This window comes from Lissotriton helveticus, chromosome 8 (assembly GCF_964261635.1).
Source record: "Lissotriton helveticus chromosome 8, aLisHel1.1, whole genome shotgun sequence".
In the NCBI taxonomy this organism is placed as follows: Eukaryota; Metazoa; Chordata; class Amphibia; order Caudata; family Salamandridae; genus Lissotriton; species Lissotriton helveticus.
Genome location: NC_136069.1, coordinates 77,465,794 through 77,479,409, shown reverse-complemented (window position 1 = coordinate 77,479,409; position 13,616 = coordinate 77,465,794). Strand labels below are relative to the sequence as shown.

At 45.7% G+C, this 13,616-nt stretch overlaps 1 protein-coding gene across 2 annotated transcripts in view; it reads left to right on the top strand.

The window, feature by feature from the left end:
* The window catches only part of QTRT2 (queuine tRNA-ribosyltransferase accessory subunit 2), a 187,497-nt gene that overhangs the window by 142,997 nt on the left and 30,884 nt on the right, over positions 1-13,616 (top strand). The window lies entirely within an intron of this gene.

Genomic DNA, 13,616 nt, shown 5'->3' with positions numbered 1-13,616 from the left:
CTCCCACACAGCTATCTCTCTCTGACCAACAGGGGTCCTGAAATGTACCCCCAAAGTGAGGGGACTTTGTCGCCTTTTTTTGGTGGTAGCCTGCCATTGTGGTCTGTCATGAAAGGAAAACTAGTGGAACTTCACCAGGTGGCCAGCCTAAGTTAGAGAGTTGTCCACTGTCATTTTGTTTGGAAAAATAGTTGCCAAATAGATGAAGCCCATAGCAGAATCGGTGGTGGCGAACAGGCCCTGTATTCAACACCCTGTAATTGAGGCATCAGAATGCAGAGGAGGGTCCCATCATTGACCTCCAGATCAGGACCTAAAGGCCTTCTCTCCGCCACATTCATCTCACTAGTACAATAATAGCATTAAATTCTGGTATGGAAGAAATAACATTCTCGTCTTGAATTCCGCAAGAAGCTGAAGACCTGGCTTTTCAATTAACCACCCTACCGAACGCAGGGGTAGGCATACACTCCTGCTCAGCGCCGAATACCCTCGCGGGTGATAGTGAGCTTTACAGATACGCAAAACATAACATAACCTAAGGAGCTTGACAGTGGAAAAAAGAAAACCGAGACATCTAGAAAAAAAATAATAGTTTCAATTATAACTTGTGAACCGACATTCACTCGCACCCCAATTCACCTCACCCCACCCTCGAGGAAGATCTCCCCTATACACCCTCCATCCCATTGTTCACCTGATTCCTTCTCCAAAACCAGCAAGCCCAGCGCGGCAAGACAATATCCTTCAGTCAAGGAGAAAATTAACAACGTATGTCTTCAACTTTTGTCTCTGCAGTTAATGTTTACCCTTCACTTTCCTTACCCTTCACGTCCAGCACTCTCTAATCGTGCCTAAACTCTCACTTGTTATCGGGCATATACTCTGTATTTTATTTTCGTTTCATCCCAGAAATTTGCCAGCCTCACCCTTTCACCCTCCTCTCTCAGTTGTACGTATATTTAAGACAATCAAATTGTCATGCTGTAAAGCATACCAATATTTACTATGTGGGTAGAGCAGCGCGACCCAAAAATCTTAAATTAATAATAATAAATTACCCATCAATGGAAATACAATGAGAACTCAAGAAAAAAAAAGCTGACAGAAGTAAGAGAAAAGAAACTTAAAAGACAAGCTAGCAAGATGTAAGGACTATCAAATCAAACAACATTTATAGGGTTAGAACCCCCAACCCTATTCCCTCCAATATAACTCACCAAAAAGTCCTACAAAGGATATTGATGGGTTATGGGCCCAGACACGATAAGGTGCTGCCCCTGGCTAGGAAGAACTGTGAGCTATGTAGTGAATATGTTTTGAATCTAGTTAATAGCTCCTCATTGCTTTTTACAACCAAACAAACATGTATCATTAATTATAAAGAATTTCAAACCAAAATTTACTTTATCAGTTCTGGGCACGAGTCATTCAAAAAATCATATTAAACCCTCTCTAATCATGTCATCATCTACCTGACGCTCCTGACAGGTTTATTAGTCACCCTTTTGTCCTTCGCAAACAGAAGATGATGGACAGAGTGCCAAAACTTTTCAGACACTCACTACCAGTCACAGATCTGGGTTGAATCCATCCCCTTTCTTTAGCTCACTTTGCCGCCTCACTTCAGACCCCACTATATGCAAATCAGTCTGACTCTGTGCCTCATGGGAACAGTCCAGCCCGAACTACCAAGCCAGGTCTTCCCTGAACCGGAAATAAGCATCCTGGGACAGATTTCGAGGTAACTCCCCTCATCAGGCAGGTTAGCTTGAATCCAGGGGCAAAATGAGCAAGGGACCCACATCTGGGCACACCCTTCCAAATTAGGCAGACAAAGCAAACGCAAGGAGATGATCGACGGAACGCTGAAACCTTTCAGACACTCACCCCAGTCACAAACTGGGTTGAATCCATCATCGTTCTTTAGCTCACTTCGCCATCTCAGTTCAGACCCAACTATATGCATATCAGTCTTGACCCTGTGCCTCATGAGAACAGTCCAGACAAAACTGCCAAGCCAGGTCTTCCCTGAACAGGAAACAAGCTTCGGGGTAACACCCCATATAAGCCAGGTTAGCTTGAATCCAGTGGCAAAGTGAGCAATGGGCCCACATCTGGGCATACCTGCCAACTTAGGGCGAACAAAGCAAACACAAGTAGATGATGGACGGAGCGCTGAAACTTTTCAGACGCTCACCACCAGTCACAAACTGGGTTGGATCCGTCATCGTTCTTTAGTTCACTTCGCCACCTCAGTTCAGGCCCAACTGTATGCCCAGACATGGGTCCCGTGCTCTCCATGCCACTGGACTAAAGCTATCCTGGCTGATGAGGGCTGAAACCCCGTAACTGGTCATAGGATGCTTGTTTCCAGCCCAGGGAGGACCTGGCCTGGCAGTTCGGGCTGGACTTTACCCTTTGGGACCAGGGTCAAGACTGATTTGCATATGGCTGGGTTTAAACTGGAATGGCATGGGGAGCAAAAAACGATGGATTTAGGCCCAGATCTCCGAAACTGGAGTTAATGTATGACATTGATCTGCATTCTGTCCATCAATTGTTCTTTTTGCACCCCTCTGTCCTTGGCAGTTCCTTGGTCTTGCTGTGCATGAGTATTCCTAATAGGAACAGTAGTTTTTACCTTCACTAGAGGGGCTCAAGCTCCCTAATTAGCCAGTTTAGTTTTGCTGTTCTTACAATTCCATATGTACCCTATTTTAGCCAAAAATACCTATATGTTAACCTATAGATTGAAACGGGTTTACTACTTTTCATTTACTGTTATACAATAGGCTGAATAAAGGTCCTCCTGGTTTCTTCCACCCCTGAAAATTAATATCAATATTTTCCGTCAACAGGTGTTTATACCATACTCTCTTTAAGTGTTTAGGAATGCCATCAGGTTTCGTGGTTCGATGAAAGTATGAAATTTGCTTGAGTCTGAAGCCACAGAATGCTTTCCTATTGTGCGCTATGTCTGCAAAGTCCAGTGGAGACATGGCTTGGCAGTTCGGCTGGACTGTTCCCATGAGGCACAGGGTCAGACTGATGTGCATATAGCTATGTCTGAACTGGAGTGAGCTAAAGAATGATGATGGATTAAACCCAGATCAGTTGACTGGGGGTGAGTGCTTGCAATGTTCAACACTCCGTCCATCATCCCCTTTGGTGTTGCAAAGTTCTACAGGAACCAGATTGTCCGAAGTTCCTCCTGGAATCTTGAACTTTATGAAGGACTAGGAGTGGTGAAAGGCTCATCGATGTTCAGTATTAGCTGTTTTTAAAAGGGTGAAAAAGCTCTCTGTGACGCTTCGTGACCTCTGGTTTGTGATGTGTTTCCACTTCAGTGTGCAGGTTTCCAAGACCACTTAACTAGGACCCAGTGGTGGATGTCTTTCTGTTATCGTAACTGGACAAGGCAGGAAGAACGGATGCCTAAGACGTAGAGCAGTTCATCTGGCATGCTTAGTATTGGTCAATGAACCTGAGAGATCAGATGTGCTGTTCGAAGACGAGCTGTAGTTTAATGACTGAATATCTTTACCTGGATTCCCATAGATAAGGGTGGTTTCTATATGTTCTGGTTTATTTTAGCACCATCTTTTACTGAATCTGTAGCTTTGTGTGCATTCAGGTGGCTAATGGTAACTCTAAGATTTGTTCTTTTGGAGCTGTAGTGACGTTTTCTGACTCATTAGATTGTGTGACTTGGACCAGACGTATATATTCTCCTGTTATTAACCTCTTCCATGCTCATGACGGCTCCCGGCCGTCATGAGTCACGGCGGGTGTGTGCTGATGACGGCCGGGAGCCGTCGCACTGCGGCGGAATTCGCGCCGCAGCGATGAGGTTAACAGATTAATTTCATGTTACTGTGTGTCTGGCCCATTATCCACGATCCAGATTGGTGCCAACCACCCGGGGGCTTCACTACTATATGATTTTATACCTCCAGCCCTATAGACGGATATCTGCAAGTGCTGTCCCCACACAGATGAACGCGCATGTTACTGACCACTCCTGCTTACAAGTGCCGTAGGCTACAGTGCACTTGTAATACGACAGACGGGACATCCCCCACTTTTGTGACGGAGTATCTCATCCTCCAACTTGTAAACAAGGCCCATATGTCTTTTCAACCCTGGGATCCCCCCCCCCCCGCTTGATTTGCATGTGCCAAGCAATCCAAATGAATGCATGCAAGTAGTATGTAACAGAATGAGTTTATATCTTTATGATCTGCTATATGATAAGATTTTGTGAATATATTTCGCAGTGATTAATCTAAAAGCTGACTGCTTTGTTTTACCATAGTTTATTTAGTTTCTAGAAGGTTGACAGTTACCTGCCTTGTGTATTATTCAAAAGAGCAGAATCTTGCAGAATGAAAATAATTGAAAGGCAATTAGGCCACATTCAGTTAATTGTTTAAAGAATGTTTACCAACAATAGAATAAAGTTATAAGAAGTGAGCACCGAGAGTGCAGGGGAGAGTGGAATCTTCATGACAGGTGACACTGGAACCAACTGTAGAGAATCATATCCCCGGTTCCAGTTGAAGGCTACCTGAGTTAGCGGCCTGTAGCCTTCGCTTGCTGACTTATCGTTGCTGAAGTGGGCAACCTGCTTGAATTAAATCAGCCACTGGTAATTGCTCAGGCCGCATCCCAGTTCAATGTTGTCTTGCACACCATGCCACCTCAGTTTGGACCCAACCATATGCAAATCAGTCTTGACCATGCTCCAATAGGAAGAGTCCAGCCCAATTTTCTCTGTGGGGAGTTTCAATGTGGATAGTGCACCTGCACCATCCCAGTTTAGGTCTTATAGCTTCACGTCTAGGGTACGAAGGAGACTGTTTGGCATAGCAATAGGCAAGTTAGCAATAGGCAAGTTAGAGAAGTGATAACGTTTTCTCAGCAACATCACAATTTCCCTTTTCATGCTTCATGGATGCGGGAGGCCTTTGAGCTCACTCTGAGAACGTGGCCTGTGAAATCCTCATACTGCAAGCTTGCTGGCTTTCTGCCATGCAGATGGCCATCGCTGGGATGAGCGACCTGACTGCGGCCCACCTTGTGGTGATCATGCCACTAGTCTCTCCAGGCAGAGGGCCTGATGTCTGGAGACAACTTGTCCCAGAACTGTCTCATAGAATGCCACTGGTTTGTATTAATTTTGTATCTGCTTGTATGTACCTCTTTTTTGGCCTGGCCGCAGAATTCTTTAGCTGTTAACCAGAGCTTATGTCCTCAACACCACAGAACATTTTGGAAAGGGCCTTTGGCTCCACGCCTCAGCTGTGTGCTTCCACTTCAGCCATTGTTTGAAGTGTCAACAGTATTGATCAGCCTGCATCATTCGACAGATGTTTCCATTTTCACATTGCATTTTGCACACGTGATTATCTATCAGAGAAGTCTCTCCCAGGCACCTCAGTGCCTCATGCCTCCAGCCTCATCTGAGATGACCGTTGTGTCAACGTCACGGCACAATCTCTATTTTAAATAGTTTCCATGACTGTTAAACCATATAGGATCTAGGGTTAAATCCCTTATTTAAGATGTCTACCTCTTAAAGTCCTAATGCCGAAGCCGCCTTACAGGAGTGCGTTCGCTTTGTGTGTGCCATACTTGTGAGACCCACAAGCATTGCTCGTCGACGGTCTCCCCCAGACTGCACTCAGTGATGCTCACTCAGCACTCCAGAAGCAGGGTTTCTGCTGCCTCCACCCACCTACCACCACCAGCACTTCGGCTTAAGAGTAGAGTCTGAGTGGATACCCTCATCCAAGAAGGCCCTCCGCATGAAAGTGATTGCACAATGGGCATTTTAGGTGAGGGGGTTCTCTGGCCTTCAGGATCCTTGTCCACGGTAAACTGTCTCCTTTGTTAGGGTTCCAGCATGTCGGCCATCTTCAGTCAGCAGCGTACAGTTGGCGACCAAGAAACAACTTTTTGTTATTAAAGACAGTGGTCGGAATGAGCCGGTAGATATTGGCCAAAAGGAGGGGAATTTCCCAAAGTTATGACCGATTTACTTCCAGCAGAGGTTTTTGCCGAGTCATGAAGTGGAATGATTCAATGAAACATTGCCGTCGCTGATTGCGAATACGGCGAGACCGAGTGAATACTCCGTAAAGCGTCCTATTTACGGAGTATTCACTTGGTCTCGCTGTATTCGCAATCAGCGACGGCAATGTTTCATTGAATCATTCCACTTCATGACTCGGCAAAAACCTCTGCTGGAAGTAAATCGGTCATAACTTTGGGCAATTGCCCTCCTTTTGGCCAATATCTATCAGCTCATTAAGAGTCGGACTAACACGCTCTAAGGACCTGCACGATAACTGTAAAAGTGCAGTCACCCGGCCAAATTTGGGGTTGCCAAACTATTATTCAAAGACAGGCGTGTTAATATTCACTGCCCTGAAGATGATCCCATGTATCTGAGTTAAGGGATCGAAACGTCGACACCAATGTACCATATGGCACTAAATACTGTGGATATAATGCACAATGGTACTAATACAAAATCAAGTCTGTCAAAAGTCAACTAGGAAACAGACCTTCCCCCTCCTTACCTGAACCCTGTCCTTCCTAATTTTGTTTTCTTGTTTTGTATGTGTGGGTCGCAGGTTGCGCTCCACTTGAAAAAAAATTGTCACTAAAAGCATATTGTTTAAATAAATTCTGTCCGGCTGGACAAAGAACATATTGTCTATATAGCATATGTTGATTAATTGATGTGTACTCGTTGTCTAGGGACCACTGTCTTTAGTAACAATTACTCACCCAAGGTCCCTAGTGAATTGCCTTTGGGTTCCCTTGTTTCCCTAAAAATCAAGAAACAACTTATAGCATCAAAGAAGAACCCGACAAAGCAGGGGCTAAGCAACCACTAGTAGAGAGGGTTGACTATCTGAAGCCATAAGTCCAGTGCAAGCAAGAGACCGAAGGTAGTAATCACTGAGAGGAACTGTAAGAGGTGCAAGGCCCAGCTGGTCGGATATTCATACACTAGGCCATCAGGCTGTATGAAAAAATCTGTAGATTCCCTTGCTTGACCATGCATCAGACTGAGCTTAGTGAGGGAAATAGTTTGTGGCTGTTGTGGTTAGTTGAGGTAAAAGAGTGCCTGAAAAGCACCGTACATCATTCTGTTGTGTATGATATATGTATATGATAACTATATATATGTATAATAAATTGTAATGGCATTTATATAGCGCGGACTTCCCCATACGAGACGTCGAAGCGCTTTTTTTTGGCAAGTAGCACACTACTGAATTAGTATAGTGAAAATATGAAAGTAATTTGAGTGGTGGATATATGATCTATATTCCCGGATGTATGACGTTACAACGCATACTTTTACAACGCCTACCTTTACAACGCATTTTTCACACCGCAACATCCATTACAACGCACACCATTACAACCGCATGCCATTACAACGAATTCTTTGAAACTACCTTTACAATGCATTCCACTACAACGCATACTACATTTACAACGCATACCATTACAACGCATTACATTGCATTGCATGTAAGGTAAGTGTTGGATAGTGTAGGGGTAAAAATTACTATTCTAACTCCAGGGGGTGCAACAGTAGGGTAAGTGTTGGATAGTGTAAGGGTACTATGTGTTGTAATGTTATGCGTTGTAATGGTATGCGTTGTAATGACTGTGTTGTAATGGCATGCGTTGTAGTGGTGTGCGTTGTAGTGTCATGCGTTGTAATGACTGCGTTGTAAATGCATGCGTTGTAATGGATGTTGCGTTGTAAAAGTTTTGTTGTAATGGTAGTGCGTTGTAAAAGTTGCGTTGTAAAGGTTGTATACCATATTCCCACATGTGTGTGTAATGTTCAAACTAAATAGTAATTTAAAGTGTGAACCCCATTGCTGCTCTCTTTCTCTGCTCATCTGAACAAACAGTGCATCGTGCCTGCTGTTGCACTATTGATCTGGATGACTCCTAGAGATGAGGTGTTACTTATTCAGCGGCCAGATGCATAATGTGAAGGCACATCATCACCAAAAAAATCAGGCATTGGCAAACCCAGCAGGTTTGGCTTTAGCTAACACGTGCAAACCTGCGTCTGCATGCTTTATCACATCTGTTGGCCAGATGTTGTGATGCCCTTTCCCCTGAAGTACCAGTCCGTCCTGCACAGCTTGCCTTCGGCATGAAGTGTGACTTTTTGCGGCCTGTCGTTGAACGCGCGAGGCCCCGGATCTGAAGTGTCTCATCTGTGCTTTAAATCCACCTGTCTCTCTCCGTCGCTTCTTGTCAGGGCGGCTGAGCCTGTGTTTCCGGCTGTCCGTTCGTGACAGCCTGGGAGACCTGCTCTTCTGACGGCTTGAGCCCGTCTGGGGAGCCGGAGGCTGCCGGCTCTTATCTCCCCTTTCCATGCGCCCTCCGGTGTCTGGAGGCGGCAGAAAGGCTCACGCAGCCCCCGCGCCTCGTCCAGCCGTCAGAGCCCGGGAAGTGCTGCAAATGGAAATACACGACGGAGGGCGCTTTATGTGAAAAACAGCGCTGGTGGACAGGAACCTGCCAGACTTCAGAGCGGACACCGGCTCCTGGGAAGCGGAGGCTGAACGCGGAACAGGGTGCGAAAGACTGTTCCATTACTGTCAGAGAGAGGTGTGCTCTTCCATGTACATTTAATGCATTTAAAGGGTTGAGAGCACTGGGAACAGCATTTTGTTTTTGTGGGATGACAGCTGGGTGTTGTCAACAGTGCGGCTGCTGTCCCCCTCATCATTCCTCGCATGTTGTAACCTTCTCAGAAGCAAACTTTACAGAGAGGGGTCTGCTTTCTTCCCTTATAGCCCACTCCTGGGGCAGTTAGTGCCCTGCTTCGACCCCCTGGGGTGCAGTGTGGCTGCTCTCCCCCTCATCATTCCTCGCATGTTGTACCTTCTCAGAAGCAAGCTCTAGATCTAGAGAGGGGTCTGCATTCTCCCACTTCCCTTCTACCCCTTCCTGGGGCAGCCAGGGCCATTCTTCGCCCCCCGGGGTGCACTTTTTATTGGCAGGCACACTTGCCCACTGCCGGCTGTACTCTCCCAATGTTGTTGATGCCTTCTGTCTAGCCACCAAACTGTCGCGATGCTAAACTTAATGTCGAGTACCACTCTTATGTCTTGCAGTGGATAACATGGAGCACATTAATTTTGAGTGGATGAAAGAATGCTGAGTTTTGTGGAAACGTAATGGCCTCAAGTGCTTCCTGACGATGCAAATTAAGAGGACTAAGAAAGAGGGAAAATGATTGAGTTGAAGTACCAATAGCAAGTTTTACATCAAAACTAATCCAATCAAAAGACAGTGTTACCTACCTTGATATTTTTTTAAGTTAATGAAAATTTACACCCGTTTACTGTGTATCAACGCCAGTAAACAACAGTAAAGGCAAAAGCTAGCGTGAGCTTAGTTATTTTGTATGAAAACACGTTGGTGAATCCTTGTTTATCGGTCAATTTAATTTTAGAAGAGTATGTGCTAAAAAGGTGTTACATCCTAGGCTGGTGACAGACATTTAGGTGTTCTACGTAAGCGCATATGATACAGGGCTTGAATGTAAAAAGCACTGTTAAAAGAAGCGAGCAGAACAGAAGGTTTGAAGCAAAGGCACAGCAGTCACTGTATAAACAACATTTTGCACCCTAACAATCTGCTGGTATTGAAAAGCCAACGTTTCAACCATAATGTCAACAATGAGACTGGGCCTTCCTCATGACAAAGATATTAATTCAAAGGATGTACATAACCAGTAGTAAGCCTGTTGTAGTAGAGTTATCAGTTGCGCAGCATCATTCTCAATCAACTACTTAAATCAGTGTGGTTCTTAACCCTTTAACTACTGTGGTAATATTTAATTTTCTAAGCAGTCTCTGACACCCTGACAAGGCTTGGCGGACCCACCGGGCCCCAGACGACAGGTTAAGAATCACTGACTTAAACAAGTTCTTCAAGTATTGAAATCCTATCTCCCTACATAATGTCTTCTGTTTCATCACAGTTTTCAGACAGTTGCTTCTGGTTTAGTCCATTTGGACCTCTTTACTTCAAGGAATACTAAATTGCCTCAGTTCAGGATAATAAAGCTGGGCTTAACCTTGTTGGAGCATTGGTAGAAGTTATACAGTAGGCAATTTTATTTTGTAAACCTGATGCAAGAGAGATCTTTGATAGGTGAGCAGGTCAGCAACATTGATCTTTTATGGCCCAAAGATCAGAAGTTGTCCTCCGACTGTGACAGCACAAAAGTAATGGAGTGTTTGAATTATTTCAGGCATTGGTTCTCTGTTGGAAACACAAGCATCGCCCATTACATGCCTCAGATCTCCACCATTATATGAGGGGACGATAAGGTAAGGCCAGGAATGCCTACAGAAGGCCTAGGGTAGCCACATTATTCCAGGTCCAGCATCATTCAGGGAAAGCATAATAATGTCATGAATGCCCACAATATACACCCAACAACCGCCATTATGCCAGGGCAGTCACTATAATCAATGGGCACCCACATGCATTTTAAGCCATGTAGGCAGTAAGCCAAGAATGGGCAGTATTGTCGCTAGAGCGGGCACCATCAAATCAAAGTTGTGCACAGTTTTGCAAGGACAGGCAGCATTATGAGAGTGCGGTCAATATAAAGTCAAGGATGCCCGCAGTATGTAAAAAATAATTACCAATAGGCGGCCTTCAGGCAAGAGAAGGGCATCGCTAACCCATGGACGTCCAAACTGTGCTAGGGCTGGCCAGCATTATGATGGAGAGTATAATACTAAGCAAAGGATGCCCACAATATGCAAGCAATAACCAGCCCTATGTTAGGGCGTCCATCGTGCCATGCTTCAGCGTCTTTAAGCTAGGGCTCCAACAGTATGCCACGGATGACTAGTGTTGCACCATAGCAGCTTTACACCTGGAGCTGGCATGGTCATGACAAGGATGCTCACAGTATGCTAGGAATACTGTTATATTGTGTTAGAGTGTTTCCAGCCAGGCTGAGATGACGTCAGTTTATGATGCATGTAGTGTTCTTTATTCGATGTCATCTTGATCTGATTTCTTACAGTTGGCCCAGCTGCGTCTGGAGGGATGGTTTGGGGTTTGCTCCAACAAATACACTACAGAGAGAAGATTTATAACGAGTTCCAGCTTTGTTTATTTATGACATTTTTGGCGACGCTTGACCATACGTGGCGAGAGTTGGAGATAGCAGAAACCTAAAAAAAAACTAAAAAAAAGAATTCGTATTCACGTGTATTGTGCTGCAGACCACAGGGAATGGTAGAAATGATGTGTTTAAAGTGGAGAAGAGACGCACATTACACCCTGTGAGTGGTGTATACGTGGAGATACGGCAGCAGGAACCACAACGGTTACGGACTTAAATGTTCATCTTTTCAAGTAAGCGATCTGATGTTTTAAATTAAAGCAGAGAGAACAACAAGCAAAGTACAATTATGCGAGGCTAGTTTTTTTTTTCTCGTTTTTTTTAACATAAGACTTTATTGAAAAGAAAGCAGACTCATCAAACAATCACATGTAGTATGATACAAGAGAATCAAGGTACAAGAATGGATATATTGGTACATTAATGCAAAATTCGAGATAAGGGTCCAGCTCTGTCCATGGCTAGTTCCATCGTCGGAGAGTCACATAATTCGCCATGGTATTTATTCCAGTGTCCCCATTTCTTATCCCACTTTGCAGGGCAACCTCTAAGTTTGTATACTGTTTTTTCGGCTAGCATACAGCGGTCCATCTCCGCCATCCAACCCACCACCAGTGGCCTATCAACAGAGCCCCATTTCATAGCTATTGAGCGTTTAACAAGCAGGAAGCCCAGCGCCGCCCACTGTAATTCAAACTCGTTCAAGTCTGTGGCCCCCCATATGTTAAGGACACATATCCTCGGGGACAACGGAACTGGTTTCCCCAGAGAATCTCTCATCTTTCGATGGTCCCCCCCCCCAGAATTGCTGTATCACTGGACAGTCCCATAAAACGTGATAGAAGGTGCCACGATAGGTCGCAACCTCTTAAACACAGGTCGTCGGGACGCCTACTGGTTCTAGCCAGTAGAGTAGCAGACATGTAGGCCCTATGTAGTACCTTCAATTGAATCAATGGAACCTATGGTTGATCGCAGATTCTCTAGGGGACATCAGGGCCGTCCGCCAGTCCTCTTCGTCCAGGAGACCCAAGTCTGCCTGCCATTTGTCTCGCAGAGACTGAAAGGTATTAGGGAGGTTGTTACACAGTTTACGGTAGGTGTAGGAGATGGCCTTTGAGGGGAGAGGCTCCGAAAGTAGTCTGTCCTCTAAGGGGGCTGTCTCGGGAATGGAGGAGAGGTCGGGACAGCAGAGAGGAGAGCATGTCTAATTTGGAGGTAACGGAACAGTTCCGTTCGTGCGAGGGAATACTTGGTTCTCAGTTCGTCAAATGTCAGTATCTTGCCTTTGTGTATTAGGTCTCCCATGGTAGAAATGCCTATCGTGTCCCACCGGTCAAATCCCAAGTGGAAGCAAAGGGATCCTAGCCGTTGCGACGACCATAGTGGCGTCGCTTTGGTAATTTTGTCTGACCAGCCCAGACACCTGTTGGCTCTATGCCAGATGGCGACCGTTTGCGCCATTGGTCTCACGTACCTGTGCCTGACTGGTTTGCTGTAGAGGGCTCCTAGGTAACCCTCCCGCCCGTCTGGCATCTATCGAGGTGAAAGGCCGGATTCAGGGGTGATCCATGTATCCAGTGGTTGGTGGCCACCAGCTGTGATGACCAATAATAAAGACGCAGGTTAGGTAAGGCAATGCCCCCGTCGTACCAACTCTGGGTGAGCTTTTGAAGGGCGATGCGGGCCGCCCCTCCATCCCACAGCAGGAGTCGTATGTCACTTTCCACAGCATTAAAGTAGGAGTCAGGAATCGGGAAACAACAGTTTTGTAGGGCATACAAAAAGTGCGGGAGCGCCAACATTTTAAATAAAGCCGCCCTGCCTGGGAGGGAGAGTGGTAGAGAGCGCCAGTGAGCTACATCACTATGTAATCGACGCAAGGGACCCAACAAGTTCCGTTCATGGAATAATGTGGAATCTGGGGTAACAAAGATGCCGAGGTATTTAAAGCCATCCTATTGTGATAGTAAATCCTCGGGGTAATCGGGGAGGGGGGCCGTGTAACATATATAGTGTTGACTTAGACCAGTTGATCGAATAGCCCGAATATTTCCCGAAGTTGGTGAGGACATGGAATAGGCTATTGATAGAGGAGCGAGGGGAGGTGACGTATACCAGAATATCGTCGGCATAGAGGGAGATTTTGTCGGTTGTCTCGGCATTCCACTGGAGGCCTCTGATAGAGACGTCCGTGCGGATCCAGTGGGCCAGAGGCTCCAGGGTAAGAGCAAAGAGTAGCAGGGACAGGGGGCAGCCCTGTCGGGTCCCTCTGTGGAGTCTAAACCGGTGAGACGTGTGGTTGTTTACTCTTACTTGGCCCAAGAGGTCAGTGTAGAGGAGCCGTACCCATTGGATGAATTTGGGACCAAAGCCAAACTTAAGCAGGACCTCAAAAAGGTAGGACCACTCA